Source organism: Pseudonaja textilis, chromosome 2, assembly GCF_049901715.1.
Source record: "Pseudonaja textilis isolate UNSWEBS1 chromosome 2, rPseTex1.2, whole genome shotgun sequence".
Lineage (NCBI taxonomy): Eukaryota > Metazoa > Chordata > Lepidosauria > Squamata > Elapidae > Pseudonaja > Pseudonaja textilis.
Genome location: NC_141991.1, coordinates 197206894 through 197224563, shown reverse-complemented (window position 1 = coordinate 197224563; position 17670 = coordinate 197206894). Strand labels below are relative to the sequence as shown.

Sequence of the window (17670 nt, the reverse complement as noted above, 5' to 3'; positions counted from 1 at the left end):
TGGTGGGTCAGGGCACATTACATTGTGGGTGCCGGCACGCATGTGCGTCTGCTATTGCAAGTGCGTGTACTTTCGGCATACCACAACAAAAAGGTTCACCATCACTGGTATAAGGTCTCCCTGAGCAGGGGAATGGACTAGAAGACCTCCAAAATTCCCTCCAACTCTGTTATTCTGTTCTCTTCTGCCTCTAAATATTTGAATGACATTGTTAGAATTCGGAGATCTGTAAGGTACAAATTGTGAAGATGCAATGCAGTGAATATACCAGAAGCATTGTATCAGCATTTGAGAAAGCAGTGCATTTAAAATGTCAAAAAAATGACAAACATACATACAATATATTTGTGAAAGTGATATGCTAGCAAGCAGAATCTTCTTATCCTCCAATATTAGCTGCAACAGGGGTCCCCAACTCCCAGTCTCTGGACTGGCACCAGTCTATGGCACACCAGCAACTAGGCCATGCAAACAACCAAAGCGCCATCCATGGGATACAGGCAGCATGTGAAACCACACCCTCTCCAATCCATGGAAAAACCTCTCTCCACCGAACCAGTCCCAGGTGACCAAAAGGATAGGGTAATATAGCTGCTGAGCTACAGAATGTTCCCAATTCAAGTGTGGTCCCTTTTGCTGAGCCAAACTTAAATTCTATATGCTTTGAAAAGGTTCCCACTGATATCAGGGTCTTCAGAGCTGAAATATGGGTCAAAGGAAAAGCTTATTAAATTTTATTTTACAATAAAATGCAAAGTATTGACAAAATACCTAAATATGTTATTTAAATAAAACAATCCTTAAACAAAAACTGAAACAGAAAAAAAAACAGAAATACTAAAGGAAAAATGACTTTATATATTAAAATTATTAATAGTTGTTAGCTTATTAATAAATATTATAGAGTACTATGGTGTAATTTACAACAAAATATTATTGTAAAATATCTCCCAATCTCTGCCAAAGTAGTACATGTTGTTTCATTCTTTGCTTTGTAGAAAACACTGGCTTTTCCAAGAGGGATAAATCACACATTTCTAAAAGCCATTCAATACATCTGGAATAAACAATTTTTCAGTTCCTCAGTGTAATTGTTTTAACCCGCTCTCCCCTCCAGGCTTGATACAATCATAATATCTATTAAACAGTCAGATTCCAAAGCTTTAGTGTACTGTTGAACATCAAATCAACATATTTAACATTTTAGATTTTAGGAAAATCACATCTTTAATTCCTGTAAAACTATTTATATTATATGCATGAAAGCATAATTCCAAACAAACACCAACTCATGTTATATGTGACCATAAATCCTCACAATTTTATACTTCTAACAAAGAAAATCTGGTGTCCATCCATTCAAGGAAAGACTTGTGTTCAACAAGAGTGACCAAGAGTGAAGAAAAATGTCATTTATCTGCTTCACAGCTGAAATTACATACAGACGTAAGTTGTAAGACCAGGGTCTAAAATAACTGTGATGCAACACTGCACATCTATTAAAGGTTCCAGCAATCTGTCCTGTTTTGATTCTGGTCATTACAGAATACCTATTATCACCTATCTTAATTGATTTGAAATTCCTAATTCTGTCCCACCATTACAAAAGCCAAGCAAGAAACTTTTAAAGTGTTCCACAATTTATTTATTTTTTGTTGATTGTAAAAGCTTAATGCTCCAATCCTGCCTGACTGGAAAATTAGGGTAGAACTAATTTTTGCTCCATCCTGTCTGTTGACAGATTCATAGCAAGAGAGGCCCACCCTTTCAAACTTCCTTATTGTGCGTTCTGTGTTTGTGCTCTGGCAGAGAGAATGACAAATTTAGGGGTATTACATAAACAGATTGGGGGCAGATGGGAAGTTTTGGATCTTCTGGGTCTTGGTTAAAGGTATCTTTGAGCCATTTCTTTCACAAAATGAATTTGTTCCAGATTCTTCATTCCATGTCCCAGAAGGACTTGTTTTTCCATCGTGCTGTGTCTGCAACAAGTTCATCCAAATTATTAAGGTTGCTTTCAGACGGTGGGATTGTAGTGCTAACAATTAAAAACAATTGTGCAATCGTTTCTCCATTTTTGTCCTCTTAGCATCTTTTCTCTGGAAATTAAAATGGTGCCAGGAGTGAAAAAAGATGGGCGAATTACAGATCAAATAATGCTGTTGGATGAGATCCACATAAAATTCTGTAAATAAGGCAGGAAATGTTTATCACAAAAGCCTCAGTTGGAAGCACCTTCAGAGCCTGCTCTATAAGTTGGTCATTGTTTGGAAAGGACCTGCACAATTCCCTTGCTTATCATATTTATTATAGAAATAGTAATGAATATTACATTAAAGCAGAGCCTTATGTGGGGGATACATGAAATTTAAAACCCAAGTGTGTATAGTTGTAAAAAGAAGGGCATGGCTTCAACCTAATGGTGTATTAACCATTAAGCACACTAACATGTGCTTAGGGCACCAGGCCCAAAGGGGGCACCACAAAATTGAGAATATGTCATTGTTTGTTCAGTATGTACAAAGGAGAGGGGCACCAAGATTTCTGAGTGATTAGGGCACTAGTGAACCTTAATCCACCACTACTTCAACCCCCTGGTTGCATCTGCCATTTTCATACTATTGATACTGATCCCTCCCCTGTTGCTCCTGTACTAAAGCTCTCAGGCATTTTTAAATGATATATTTTTACACATGAATTCATTGTTTCTCCTGAAATTTAACTTGGAGATTCAGAACTTGCCAGATCAGGGGTCTCCAACCGTGGCAATTTTAATACTTGGGGACTTGTGGACTACAACTCCCAGTTTCGTTGGCTGAGGAACTCTGGGAGTTGAAGTCCACAAGCCTTACAGTTGCCAAGGTTGGAGATCCCTGTGCTAGTTCATCTATTTACTAAGCAATCATTTCCTCCCATCTCATTACCATTCCAACTCCTCGAAGAATTGTTTTAAGGAATACATAAATGAACAAAGGAATTAACAAAAATCCAAGAGAGTGTTATCTGATTTGATATCTTTAAACTCTGGATTTAATTATAGGGACCTATGGAGATTGATTGATTGATTTATGGAAATGTACTGTATATGGCCATCCAGCTCACTTTTAGTGATTCCAGGCAGCTTGCAAAGAAGTATCTTTGAGAAGGCATCCACAAGCCTTTGGAGAAAAAGAAGCATTCATTAAGTGCAGAAGAAGCATGCATTAAGTTGGTGGGAAGAGTAGTGGAAGGGGAAGAAAATATTAGAAAAAGACTCAGATTGGTTCCCCTCTAATTCCCTGGGGATGGTGGGAAAAGAAGGGGAAACACAAGCATATACTTGCAAGATTCTATTAATACACATTTATTAATAAAGCGTAGTTCTAATTATCCTGTGGAGACATTATTATGATTATTAATTATTATGGTTTGCTGCAGAGTCAGCCAGATGTTCAGACTGGATTTGGCATTTTTATCCACCTATTGAGTCCTTCCCAAGGAGCTAGGATAGGCAGATGCTGTTTGAGGGTGTTAGAGTTATCGCCACAGGATATATAGGCTGTTTTAAGTAACTGGCTGAGGTGATTTTGCAGCTGACTGAGGTGATTTTGCCAATACCAATGGTGCTCAAGGGATGCTCCAATTGTTCTGAGATTGCACCTAAGATCCTGATTACTATCAATACTATCCTTGCTTTCTTTTGCCACAGTCATTTCACTTCTATTTGCAGAGCTTTGTATTTTGTGATTTTTTTTTCTCCAGCTCTTTCTCTTCTGTTCTGCTGTCTTTAGGGAATTATTATTACCTTGCTTTAAAGCAGAGGTCCCCAAACTTGGCAACTTTAAAACTTCTGGGGGTCCACAAGTGTTAAAGTTGCCAAGTTTGGAGACCTCTGCTTTAAAATATGATGTTAATCTGGTTCTTAATATAGAGAGAGCCTTTGAGTCTTTGCTTTAAAGTTCTGCACTTATGCAGAAAGATGCCTTTTTTGTTTTACATTCACTCCAGCAGAGATCAGTCATCAAATCAATTTCCATTATTTCCCCAGCCATTAACACTGGGGGACTGGGCAAGGTCCTTTTTTTTTCCTTTTAAAATCTCATTTTGTACTCTCTTCCTTAACTGGTTCTTTGGATAGGATCCTGCTGGTGTGGTAGTTTTCTTCTTCACTCCCTTCTCTGAGCAACAGAGAATTTCTTAGAACAAGGAGTAGCAATTCCACCCTGAGGGTGTATTTTCTATCATTCATACTCAATTACACATTTTTATCTTTCCTCTCTACACAGCCAACTTACTTCTGGCAAATTGTTCTTTGAAACAAATATGCTTAAAACAAAACATTTAAATAAAACTCTTACTGTAATTACAAAACATGGTCAGCCTGATTCCTGCTGATAACTATATTTACTTTTCAAAGATTAAAATCTTTAACATATGTACGCCCAGCAATATATTACTTTGTGTGTATTTTTTAGAAAGTCAAATAGTTTGCATTTATTTGGCCTTTAGAGGTTAGCAGTTCTTATAAATGTTGTGTGTGCATCTGTTTTCAAAACGTTAGCTGATAATGTGAGAAATAAATACTGTATATTTGTGACTTCAGGTAAGGCTAATATCTATTTGGAAATTGTGGTGGAACCTGGGGGCAGAGTTAAAAGAGGGATCAGCCTAGAACCACAACATAGCCAAAGCCAGACTAAGACCAACCTCCCTTGAATTCCGTGGACCGTTATCTAACTCTAAGCAGGTGCTAACCATTAATTGAGAATATTCCTGTACATAGGGAGTTTAGCAATAAAACTGGAACTTTGCACATGGACCTGGTCTTTTGAGTCTGAAAGAATAACAGAATTGGAAGGGACATTGGAGATCTTCTAGCCCAACTCCCTGATCAAGCAGAAGATCCTATACTAGTTCAGACAAATGGCTGCCCTTAAAAACATCCAGTGACAGAGCACTCTCAAATTCTGAAGGCAAGCCATTCAACTAGTGGATTCTTCTAATTGTCAGGAAATTTCTACTTAAGTTCGATCTCTCCTTGATTAGTTTCCATCCATTGCTTCTTGTCCTGCCTTCAGGTGTTTTGGAGAATAGTTTGATTCTCTCTTCTTGGTGGTAGCCCCTCAATTATTAGAACTTCTGTTCAAAAATAGATCTAAACAGTTTATTCTTGTACTCTTAAATCTTCAAAGGTACAAATTCTTAACACCAAAATAGATAAACAATTAACTCAAATTTGAATATGACTTAACACTGGCACTTGCCAAGATTTGGCTCTTCACAGTGGCAATAAAATAGTAAAGAATGTACTTCTCCATTCTTGCTGTTTCCATAGACTCTCTTCAACCGTCCCATTTGGATGCTCTGGACCTGTTGGAAGAAGGATGAATGGAATAAGATACTTTCAGTCTGCCCAGAAGTTCTCATGTGTTTCTTTGCACATAAAGTTGTTCACATTCATTCAGAAGTAAGTGCCAACTGGACAGAGCCAGTCCTGTCAACTGGGGGTCAACTCTTTGCAATGTTACCAGGGTTTGTTTGTAGTTTGTAGTTTGTGGAAGCTGAGGATGCTCTGAGGAATGAATTTTACCATTGGTGGGTTGGATCAATACCTCAACTGGATCTTTGTATTTATTTGTTTGTTTGTTTATTTATTTATTTTGTCAAGCGATTATAAGATAACAGGTATAAGTATAAAGATAGTTATGAATACATGTCACAATAATGGCAGATGGTAAAGTGGTGAAGAATTGCAGCTTCCAGGTGAGGCAATGGGGAGCTAGGACATCTTCTAAACAACAGAGTTAGCAATATCAACAAAGATCAAAGAACTGGCAATAAGCCTAGTATAATGGAACTTCTCCAGTTAAGGATGAGAGATCGCCCACTTATACTCCAAACCATTTATCTTTATGAGAAGACTGTAGGATGCATTCAACATATGGGTCTGAAAACTGGGTGACAAGGAAAGCCCTGAACCATGACGGAGCCTTTAAGGAGATTGGGTTTGTTAGCCTCACTCTCTATAATGTTTTGGATTTACGGTTATTTCAAAGTTAAAAGAGGTCTTTGCGGTGTAGGATAAATGGAACCTGTTGATGTTGAACTGTGAAGAGGAACCAATGTTAGACAGAGAGTAGTGAGGGATATATTTTGAGGTGATACAGTATGAAGGAACCAGAAGGGAGGAGTTAAGAAAAATAAAGCAGTTTGTGTGCAGAGAACTCACATGTTAGGAGTATTATTACAAAATATGACATGGTGTCAGAAGTTCTGTAACACAGTAACTGAACAACGCGGTCTACCCAAAAGAGGAAAATGAGCGACAGTGGGGATGAGGAAGGAGTTAGCAGAATGGCTAGCACACCCAGCGCTACTTTTAACATCCAACCACCAGAGCCCTTTGATTTTTCCAAACCAAATGAGTGGACAAAATGGATACGGCGATTTGAGAGATTTAGATAACAAGCAATCTCGCAATAAGCTCTGAAGAAAATCAGGTGAACATTTTGATTTACTGTATGGGAGATGAAGCAGATGATGTTCTGCGTGGCCTGAAACTCAGTGAAGCTGATCAGCGTCCGTGTACTAAAGTAAGGGACGGCTTTCAATCATTCTTTGTAGTAAAAAAAGAACATTGTGCATGAGTGTGCAAGGTTTAATATGCGCAAACAAGAAGCAAATGAGACAGTTGATGCATTTGTCACAGCGCTGTATGCATTAGCAGAACACTGTAACTATGGAGCACTACATGAGGAGCTCATCAGAGTCAGGATTGTAGTAGGCTTGGTCGATACTCGGCTATCAGAACGCATGCAAATGGCAAAAAGACATAGACCTGGATAAAGCTTTTAATATGGCAAGACAATCAGAGGAGATTAAAAAACAGCAAATCACATTGAGAAGTGGTGCTAGTGCTGTAAACCTAAAGGATGGGAACTCTTTGGACAGACAGTTTAAAGGCAGGCATCAGAAAGAAAAGCAAAAATTCAGCAGATCAAAGTATGATGGAGCAAAGCTTCTAAGCAGGCAGAACAAAAACACTAAAGACCCCCAGTGTCACAAATGCAGTGGCATGCTTCACCCTAGACAGGAATGTCCTGCTAAGGGTGCTAAATGCCATACATGTGGGGAAAAGGGTCACTATCAACATGTATGTTTTGCAAGCAAGGCTGTGCATGGCATTGAGGAAGAGGAGAGAAGCTTCTTTCTCAGCTCTGTGACATAACATGCTGATCCATGGACTGTGGAAATCAGAATGATGGATAAAGACATCACATTCAAGTTGGATACCGGAGCAGATGTCACTGTTGTTTCACAGAAGAATTTCGCCAACATTTTTCACAACACACAAGTGCCAGCGCTGCAAAAAGCAGAGAGACCTCTACTGGGTCCAGGGAGAATTCCACTGGAAGTGATGGGGTTTGTCAAACTACAGCTAAAGAAAGGAGCAAAACAAATTACAGAGAAGGTGTATGTTACTACATTGTGCATGTGCCCGGAAAGTCACTTTGGACAGCAGACACATTGTCACATTCACCTATTGACATGTCCAAAGCAGAACTGGAGCTGATGGAAAGCACTAACATATATGTGGACTGTGTAGTAGACACCTTGCCTGTTAGCCACACATATATGGAAATCATAAAAGAGCAGTTGCAAGCTGATAATATTTGCTCTCGAGTCATGAAATTGTGTGCAGATGGATGGCCAGTGCATGCAAAACAGGAACCTGCACTGAGAGAATACTGGCCAGAATGAGCTACACTCACTGTACAAGATGGATTACTACTGAAAGACACTAGGCTTGTGATCCCATCCACTCTGAGGAATGAGGTGTTGGAGACACTGCATGAAGGACACCAAGGGGTGGTGAAATGCAAAGAACGTGCTCGTCAGTCTGTGTGGTGGCCAGGACTCAGTCAGCAGGTCAGTGAAATGGTACTCAAATGCAGGACATGTATTCAAGAGCGTCAGAATCCTAAAGTGCCACTCATGACATCTGAGTGCCCAGAAAGACCATGGCAAAAGTTAGAGACTGACATGTTTGTACTTGGAAGGAAAACATACTTAGTTGTGATAGACTATTTCTCCAGATATGTCGAGATTGCACTGCTATCAAAAACTAAGTCAACTGATGTCATTGTCCATCTGAAGTCAATCTTTGCCCGGCATGGGATTCCAGAGGAGTTGATGTCAGACAATGGACCACAGTTTTCTGGCCAAGATTTCTCTCATTTTGTATCCACATATGGGTTCAAACACGTTACCAGTAGTCCAAAGTTTCCACAAAGTAACAGAGAAACCGAACATGCAGTTCAGACAGTGAAAAGTCTCTTGAAAAAGGCTAGCAACCCTTATCTGGCCCTGCTTGCCTACAGAGCTACCCCTCTCCAGAATGGGTCCAGTCCGGCTCAGCTGCTTATGGGGCGACATCTTCGTACCACTGTGCCGACTCTTCCCTCTCAGCTAGACCCAGCATTGCCAGATGTTGACCATTTTGCTCGTAAAGAGAGGCAGAAGAGGAAAATAAATACTGAATACTACAACAGGAGACATCATGCAAAACCTCTTAGTGATTTGGTACCAGGAGAGCATGTATGGGTCACTGATACAAAAGAATCTGGGACTGTGCTGCAGAAGCATACGAGTCCAAGGTCATATCTGGTGGATGTACCTAAAAGTGTGGTGAGACACAATCATCAGCACTTGATACCCTTACACACACATGCAAGTGAAGGAGGAGCGGTGGAGCAGCAGGAGTTACCAGAGACAAACAGTGAACAAGTTTCTACATCACCTGGGAAAATACTTAAAAACTTTCCTAGTGTGACAGCTACCCTAAGAGCTAGGTCTGGGAGAATTATAGTTAAACCAGAGAGACTGAATCTGTGAACTGAGAAAGTGAAAAAGAGTTAATGTTGATGTGTAGTTCAGTAAGAAATCTGAGGTGCAGAATAGTTTAAACACAGTTAGGAGTATTGGATTAGTAAATAGTTATATGATAACATTTTCTTCCCTACAGGATTTAGATAGGAACAGACCTTCAACAAAAGAGGCAGAATAATCCTCTAAGGTCTGGTGAGACAAAGGTAGTCTACCCTTTGTTCTCTAGAAAAGGGAGATGTGGTGTAGGGTAAATGGAACCTGTTGATGTTTAACTGTGAAGAGGAACCAATGTTAGACAGAGTAGTGAGGGACTTATTTTGAGGTGACACAGTATGAAGGAACCAGAAGGGAGGAGTTAAGAAAAATAAAGCAGTTTGTGTGAAGAGAACTCACGTGTTAGAAGTATTATTACAAAATATGACAGTCTTGTTAAGCAACAAATTTTTAAAAACTATCTGGTGAAACATCCCCAAATAGAGGGAAAATTAGCTAAAAGTTTAGAACTTTAAAAACATTAAAAATGGCAAAAAATGAATAAGAATTTTAGTCAAGAAAGTTTTAAATGGATCAAGGGACCAGAAGAATTGGGAACATTGGAACCTTTGTTAAGATTTTTTTAAAATAACTGTTACCAAGACTTTTGAAATAATAAGATAAATAAAACAATACCTGCATGTAATGCTAAATTATTTAACCTATCAGGAAAGAGATGTTTGGTTGAAATTTGAATATAAAAAATGAAATCTGAGACTATAGAAATTGGACACTAGAGGGGGCTAAATTTCCAGAAAGCAGACAAAAAAGACAAACCTGCCTTTTAATCTTGGATTTGGAAAAAATAACAGTGAAATTTATAAAACGATACATACAGAAATGACATTTAAGGTATTTCAAAGGATCATTGAAGAATTGGAAGAGAAACTTGTAATTAAACTGACAGCAATACTTACTGCACCTGGTAATGCAAGATCGTTAGGAAAGAGGAAATGAAAGATGAAAAAAGGAATAACACAGGAATTTACAGATGATAGAATGAAGAAGTGAAACAAATTTCAGATGATATAGAAACATTTTTAACAGATTATAAAGTAGATTATAAGAGATGACAGTTAAAGTGGAAATACAAATACAAAACCAAGAGATTAAAAAATGTCCTGGACAAAGACTTATCAATGGATTTACAAAAGGCGGTTTTTAAAGTTTTGAAGAAATCTTTGAGACTGGAGAAAGAAAGTTTGGATGGAGGTTCAATCTCACAACAGTAAATTGATTAATTAAAGTTCAATATTGTTAGTACCCTCCCCACCCAAAAAATATACAATTGACTTGTTTGATAAGGGATAAGATATAAATACTATCATATAATGCTGGAAAACCTTTATAAAACTTTTGTTGATGTCTGCAAAAAAATGACAACAATTTTGCGATTTGCAAATGGAAAGGGGGGGGATTAGAAAAGTGGATTATATATCTAATTCTGTAAATGGTGGAGAAATTTCAAATCTGCTTGCACTCATTGATCAGGATTCACTTCTTTAAATATTCTTTTTTTCCTTGTTCTTATATGTTTTTGTTTCTTTATTTTATTTCTTTTTCCTTTGGCACTTTGTATTCCTTTCCTTTCCACTTCCTTTTTTTCTTTTTGTATTTGCTTGTACTACTGTACTACTACTGTATGTTAAAAACCTTAATAAAATATATTTCTTTAACAAAAATAGAAAAAATGGTGTGGAGTCAGCTACATGAGTTGTTTGGAAAAACAAATGATATAAATCTCCTTCAATCAGGATTAAGACAGGGTGTGGGATGGAGGCAGCATTGGTTACAATGGTGGATGATTCATTAGGAATGAATTGAACAGTGTATCTCTCTTGGTCCTATAAGTCCTCTTGATGATGTTGTAAACCATGACAAACTTCCTGGCTGCATGAGAGGCTGCCTGTTGGAGCCATCACTTGGAGATAGCTCTGCTCCTGAATCTGAGCAGAGAATTCCAATAATTAGTCATTGGAAAGAAGCAGTGGTCCAATACGGAGTATCCCTGAGTAGAATCCTTCCCCTCCTAATATTTAACATCTGTATCAACCTATCAAGTATCCCTGAGTAGAATCCTTCCTCTCCTAATATTTAACATCTGTATCAACCTTTGGATAAAGTTCACCTGTTGATTTGAACTAGGGCATTACTAGCAGGTTGAGCTGGAAATGCTGTCAAATGACCCATGATACTCTGTGTGATGTGACATTGGGTTACATTTGTAACTACTTTGTTCAATATGGTCCAGAACATTTAGATAAGGTTTGCTTAAGGTCAAATATCTGCAAAAAGTGAAAGGTTTATGAAGTAGAGGTGTTATCTCGGTGATTGTCCCTACAGTATGGGTATGTGTTCTTAAGAGATCAATTTGGGCTCCACTTTTTTCTTGGCATTCAGGAAGCAATTGAAAATTTTTCTTTTTATATCAGAGTTTTGCCAGCCTTGTGTGGTAGTCAAAATAGGAAAGGTGCCCAAATAAACTAATTCCACTTTATTGTAAGATTACACAAACAGTATCTAAGTCTTGTTGTCTTAGGTTTTGAAATATATTGAATATTTCATTGTTAATGTAGAGCTCACCTTATTAATGTTGCATTTCTTTTTAAAATATATTTTTAAGAATTGGAAACACCTACAGAATAAATTCCCATTTTAAAAGAATTACTATTATTATTACCATTTGGCCTCTGTGTTATGAAAAATGAACGAATTCAAGTGAATGCTGCCATCATGTGTTTAATACCTGTCATTGCTAAGAGAAAATGCTATTAGCTTATAAAATCTGAATGCTTCCTACAAAAGCAGAGAAGCTCATGTTCTGTAGAGGTCCAATCATCTTGCTTTGAGGTTTTTCCTGGTTTATAGAGTTTATCTCTTCCTCACTGCTCTTGGTGCCCATCGCATATCTTGGACTTCTAACTATTTTAATATTATCTGGGTTTTGACATTGCTTCTCGTGAATTTTGAACATTCTGTGTTTATCCAGACCAGGAATAAAAACTAATCATCTTAACTTTGGGATGTTAAGACTGGGATCCAAAAATCCTAGTGGGCACCAGTGGATCTATTTTTTTTAACACAGACTATTTTCCTTGCCTCACCTGATTTTTAATATTATTTTAGAAGTCTTTTAATTCAAGAAAATGGCAAATTGGATTCTGTAAAGCAACAGATTAGACTCAGGTACCATCTTTACCAGGAATAAATGTCCCCAAGAAGGGAGAATGTTAACTTTTTCAAGTTCAATTCTCACCCGTTCAAGGTTGACTTAGCCTTCCATCCTTCCAAGGTTGATAACATGAGGACCCAGATTTTGGGGGGCAACATGCTGACTCTGTAAACTGCTATAAAGCACTATAAATCTGAATAAAAGTCTATTGCTATTTTTCACAAGATAGGGACAGAAATGTACACACAGGCCTAGAAAACAACAACAGTGTTAAGTGTGGTCAAATGGAGCTTCCAGGGCTCAGAATAAATGAGACATTTAATATAAGACTCTTCCTCAAATCTCTGCACAGAATTCTATACAATATGCAATAGTCTAAACAATACTCTTCAATAATATGAATATAGCATATTCCATTGTATGGTATTATACTTCATACTCTGAATATATAGTGCTCAGTACCCAGATGTGCCTCTTTCTAAATATTTTGAGAAATTCCACCTCATCATCTTGAAACAATATTTATTTATTTTATTTATTTGTCAAGCAAGTATTAGATAACAGGTATAAGTATAAGCATGGTTATGAATACACGAAATGGATACGAATAAAAAAGAAACAATAGGACAGGGACAGTAGGCAAATTGGTGCATTTATGCATGCTCCTTACAGACCTCTTAGGAAAGGGGTGAGGTCAATAGTAGACAGTTTAAGGTTAAAGTTTTGGGGGTTTGGGGAAGAAACCCCCAAAACTCCAGTTATCTCCAGTTAGGTTTGGGAGAGAGAACAGTAATGCCACATCAGTCATTAATTAGGCTCCTCTATGTTTTCCATCTATTACAGCTTGATGCCGACAGTTCATCTTTGCTTTAACTGCTTTAGGCAGCTTTTAAAGGTAATTCACTTCCTGTTTCCATTTGGAATTATGACAGATATTTTAAGTGCTTAAGAGTAAAACCATGTGAAATGAATGGTATGTCCCAAAACAAATTACTAAGTCAGAAACAAAACATTTTTGAATATTTCTTCAGCCTTTGGGGGGACTTGTAATAGAAGGAGGGAAAACATATTTCTTCATTTAAATCAGTGCACCAGTACAAGTGTAACATAGCAACTCCTAGTAATAAGCAAACTAAAAAAAAGTATAGGTCAGATATATTAAGATTTTTTCTTTTAATGACACTTTTTCAGTGTCATTAAATCTTCACATATACTGCACAAGTACATTGATACATATGAAGACCAACACCAGCTAAAAAACTGGCAACTGTGGCTTCACATTGAGCAACAGTTCATTTAGTGTTCACTCAAAGTTATAACAGCACTGGAAAAAAGTGACTTATGACCATTTTTCACACTTACGGCCTTTGTAGCATCCCGTGATCAAAATTCAGATGCTTCATACTAATGACAATTGCAGTGTCCCAAGGTTTTGACAAGAAAAATCACTATACACACACACACACACACACACACATGTGGATTATCTATATACTGTACATATACATACACACAAATACATCCATACTCCATATACTTATGTTAATGTATGAAGTTGAAACTTAATAAATATATAATAATAGATGATATGTGATAGATAGATAGTTTACTTTATTGTCATTGCACGTCATACAACGAAATTAAATGCCATCTTCAGTGTACATTTATAACTATAAGAATAAAACACAAATACACATCCTTCTGTACAATTGAATTGAAAACCGAATATTGCATTAATAGATAGATATAAATCTTTATTAAATTTCAACATCATACCTTAAAATACAAACTAACTCCCCTCAAAAGGGAAAGTATCCTTATAGAAAATTATTACTTTCATATACTTATTTATTTTATTCATATTCCACCTCCTGTTTGCCCCACAGCAACAATCCTAGGAGGGGGGGTGGGGAGCTGAAAGAGATGGACTGGCCCAAAGTCACCCAGCCAGCTTTCATGGCTAAGGCAGGACTGGAACACAGAGTGTTCTGGTTTCTAGGGTGGTGCCTTAAGCACTAGGCCAAACTGGATATATTGAAGTAATATCCCATTCAGTGTTATGAGATGTGCATAAATACAATTTCCTGTTACCTTCTTAGGACAAAAATCATTTTTTGTTTTATGGTTGCTTTTCCTTGCTGCTTATAATCATAGCCTTGAAGAACGACACCACCTATTGGCCTTCTTCAACCTAACATCTTATCAGAAATTCTGACAACTGCAAGCCAAATAAATTTAGACAGGGCTGAACCAGGGAAGTCCCTACTAACGACTACATGCGACACATACACACATACACACACATACTGCACATAAACACACAGACCCATGACAGTCTACCATTTCAAAATATTATGTATTACACAATTTCCACGTTTGCCTAGTTTCCCAGAGAAATTTATCTTGCCTTTTCTTGTTGAGGAATTTGTTTGCATTATGTCTAATTTGATCTATTTTTATACTGGCACAGCCCTCTTTGGTGAGGCAATTTGCAATTTGTTGAGACAAATGCAGCAGGACACTTGCTGGTGTTATTGCTGATCATAATGCTGATTGTAATGTAACTTTATTTATTATTTTATAAACATTACAGCACATTCCAAATCATTTATTTCTCCAGAGACATTTGAGATCAACCTATAAATGTAAGGTGGAATGTAATATCTAGGGTTCTTTTCAATCGTAATCTTTCACTGTAACTAAATTAATAACTCAGGATTTGTATCATTATCTGCTAATGAAGGTTTCTAGCAACAGAAAGTATTCCCCAAATTTGCTCATGATTTGTTCCAAAGAGATGGAAAATGTTCATGAAGTGAGAAATGAGCTGGTTCTGTTCAACAAATTTAAGGGGCACCCAAGGAGCAAGCAATCAAGAAATGCTTTCCTCCCTCACAGAGACTCTCAGATGCCATGTTGTGTCTATATGTCAGGCAATGGTCTTCCCTGGGATGTCCTATGGAAGTGAAAGTTGGACTTTGAAGAAGTAGGACAGGAAGAGAAATTGGTGGTTTTGAATATTGGTGTTGAAGGAGACTCCTGCGAATTCCTTGGACAGCCCAGAAAACAAGCCAATGGATTATCAAACAAATCAACCCAGAACTTTCATTCAGGTCACAAATGGCCACAATAAAAGTTATTCTACTTTGAGCACATTATGCCCTAGCTCTCTGGAGAAGGTTCCAATGCTGGGAAAGGTAAAGGGGAAAAAAAGAAGAGAATGACCAGCAAAAAAGTGAATAGACTCAGTTATGGTGGCCACAGGTATACTGTTAGAAGACCTGAAAGACCAGATTAGAGAGGAAGAAATCTGCTTTCTAAGAGTCAACACCAACTTGATGGCACATGATGGATCAAAAAGAACATGAACTGGTATGTAATTGGAACTCAGCTCACAACAGGAATCACACGACTGATATAATAATAATTTTTTTAAAAAACAAGTACCAAAATGTTAAGACTAAAGCAGAAAAAATCTGACTGACCTCAGAATATCACAAGGAATATCTTAGTATGTACAGGTAAAAATTGCACCATTGATTTAGATAAAAATATTGTGAAAAGGATGGTTTTATTTCCTTTCTAATGAACATCTAGACAGTAATATTATTTTCACAATGCACAAATCCCAGAATGACATAACAAAAACTGCCATCATATGGTGCATATATGTGATATTATAACATTTTTCCCTCAAAAACATTATTTTACCTTGCTAACATTTTGTCATTTACCCCTATTTGTAAATAGCTTCTGAAGTACTGCACATGCCACTTTTGTTTAACCACTTTAAATACTCTTGTGCCTTTAACATAATTATTAACTTAGTCCATTTGTACACACATTTTAAAAAGTCAATTCTAAAAAGAGTTTGTGGGATCTACCATCTAGATCTGTCCATTGTAAGGACACAGTATTTTAGGTATTTTTTATTGCAAGAATGAGTTAGGAGAGCACCCACTTCTTACATGTGTTATTAAATTATTCATCTTCTTTAGGGTTTATTCTATGTCTACTAAGTTTTCTTAGTCTATTTGGTATACATTTTTATTAAATAATATGCAAAAATACCTCTCATAAGCATGCCAATTGACACACTCAAAAAACTTAGATCCTTGCAGAAAGTATCTGCTTGGTTAATACCTGTTACATAACTTATAATTTTGTACCTAATAATACTTACCTCCCATTTACCTGCCCTATGCTTCCTGGAACTTCCTTTATCTTTTTTGAAATATTGTATTACATTGGCTATTTTCCAATCCTTTAATGTAAAGAGCCAGTTCTACAGATAAGGTGTATATTTTTATTCAAAGATCGACGTGTTCACATTAGAGTTCCTTAAGATCTCTCAGCTGTTTTTACTGGGCTGCCTACTCATTGCCAGTACTGTCAGCAATCATATCTCCTTTACATAAAAGGTAACTAATGATTAATTCATCTTGACTGGTCAGTTTTTAACAAGTTATATACCAGTTCAGGTAGAATCAGCTAGTGGTGAACAGATTAATGCAAGGCTTATGTATCCTCTAAACTACCCTTTCTGTGGTGTTTCTTAAATGATTAACTCACTGCTTGATCACACAATACTCTGATGTTAGCATTAGAGGAATATTTACATAATTATGAAGTGTTTTTCAATCATGTTATTATTAAACAGCAGGAAATGACAGCAGGAACTCAGTCAAGAAAAGGAGTGGTACTATTTGTGAAATTAACTTCCTGTAACTTTGTTGTATTTCCCAGGTTGTGTGTAAAAACTTTTAACAGGTCTATGAGGGTGGTTCTGAGTGCTTCCTCCCTATCTTCAGCCATAAAAAAAACTACAAACAATATTCCTCAAAATAAACAGTGGTCTTTCTCTTGAAATTTAGAAATATGCTTCATTGATAAGGTTTGCAAGTGGCTATCTCTGCTTTTTCCTTCAAATCATGGTTTGTTTAAACTTATTTCATTGGATAAATCATGATTGCCTAGGTTTGCCCAACATGCACTATAAACCATGGTTTAAGAATGGCAATAGACTAAGTCAAATTCAGACAAACCATATTGTGACAATGTATATTATGAACCCAAGTTTGAACAGGGATGCCTGTTCAGGAACTAAAAAAATTCAAGGTGGTAGGCACAACTGTATAATGGAAGCCCCATTTCCTTTTCAATATGTGTGCAATGACATACATACAAAATAAGATCGCTGACATTTCCCTGATTCTGAGAGTTACTTTATTGTTTTACTTTATGGTATTATGCTGATACCATAAAATCAAGCTTTTAGTGTATTATATTTAATGTTTTTCTATCTCAATTTTTACAGAAAATAATGTATTTAACAATTACAATTATCCAAAGGAAACATGAAAAAGGTGTTTATGTATGTGTTAGAGAGAGCTTGGCCTACTAGTTAGGGTAGCAGGCTAGAAACCAGGAAACTTGGAGTTCTAGCTCCAACTTATGCATGAAAGCCCATTGGATGACTTTGAGCCAGTCACACTCTCTAATCCCATAACATCAGGCTCAGGCCTCCAGCCATTGGGTCAATTCCAATTGTCACGTAGTACACTATTGAACCATGCTACCATTCTTGGTCATGAATC

The 17670-nt window shown here is 37.0% G+C and overlaps 1 long non-coding RNA gene across 2 annotated transcripts; it reads right to left on the bottom strand.

Annotated features, from left to right (window-relative positions):
- Positions 1–719: 719 nt before the first annotated feature.
- Positions 720–16479, bottom strand: LOC148127307 (uncharacterized). Of its 2 annotated transcripts, none has more exons than XR_015742197.1 (3): positions 16257–16479; positions 5244–5349; positions 720–1982 (listed from the first exon to the last, which is right to left on the bottom strand). It is a non-coding gene; the product is annotated as an uncharacterized LOC148127307 (long non-coding RNA). The 2 variants fall into 2 exon arrangements; XR_015742198.1 differs by having other exon boundaries at positions 721–2099.
- Between the last annotated feature and the right edge of the window lie 1191 nt (positions 16480–17670).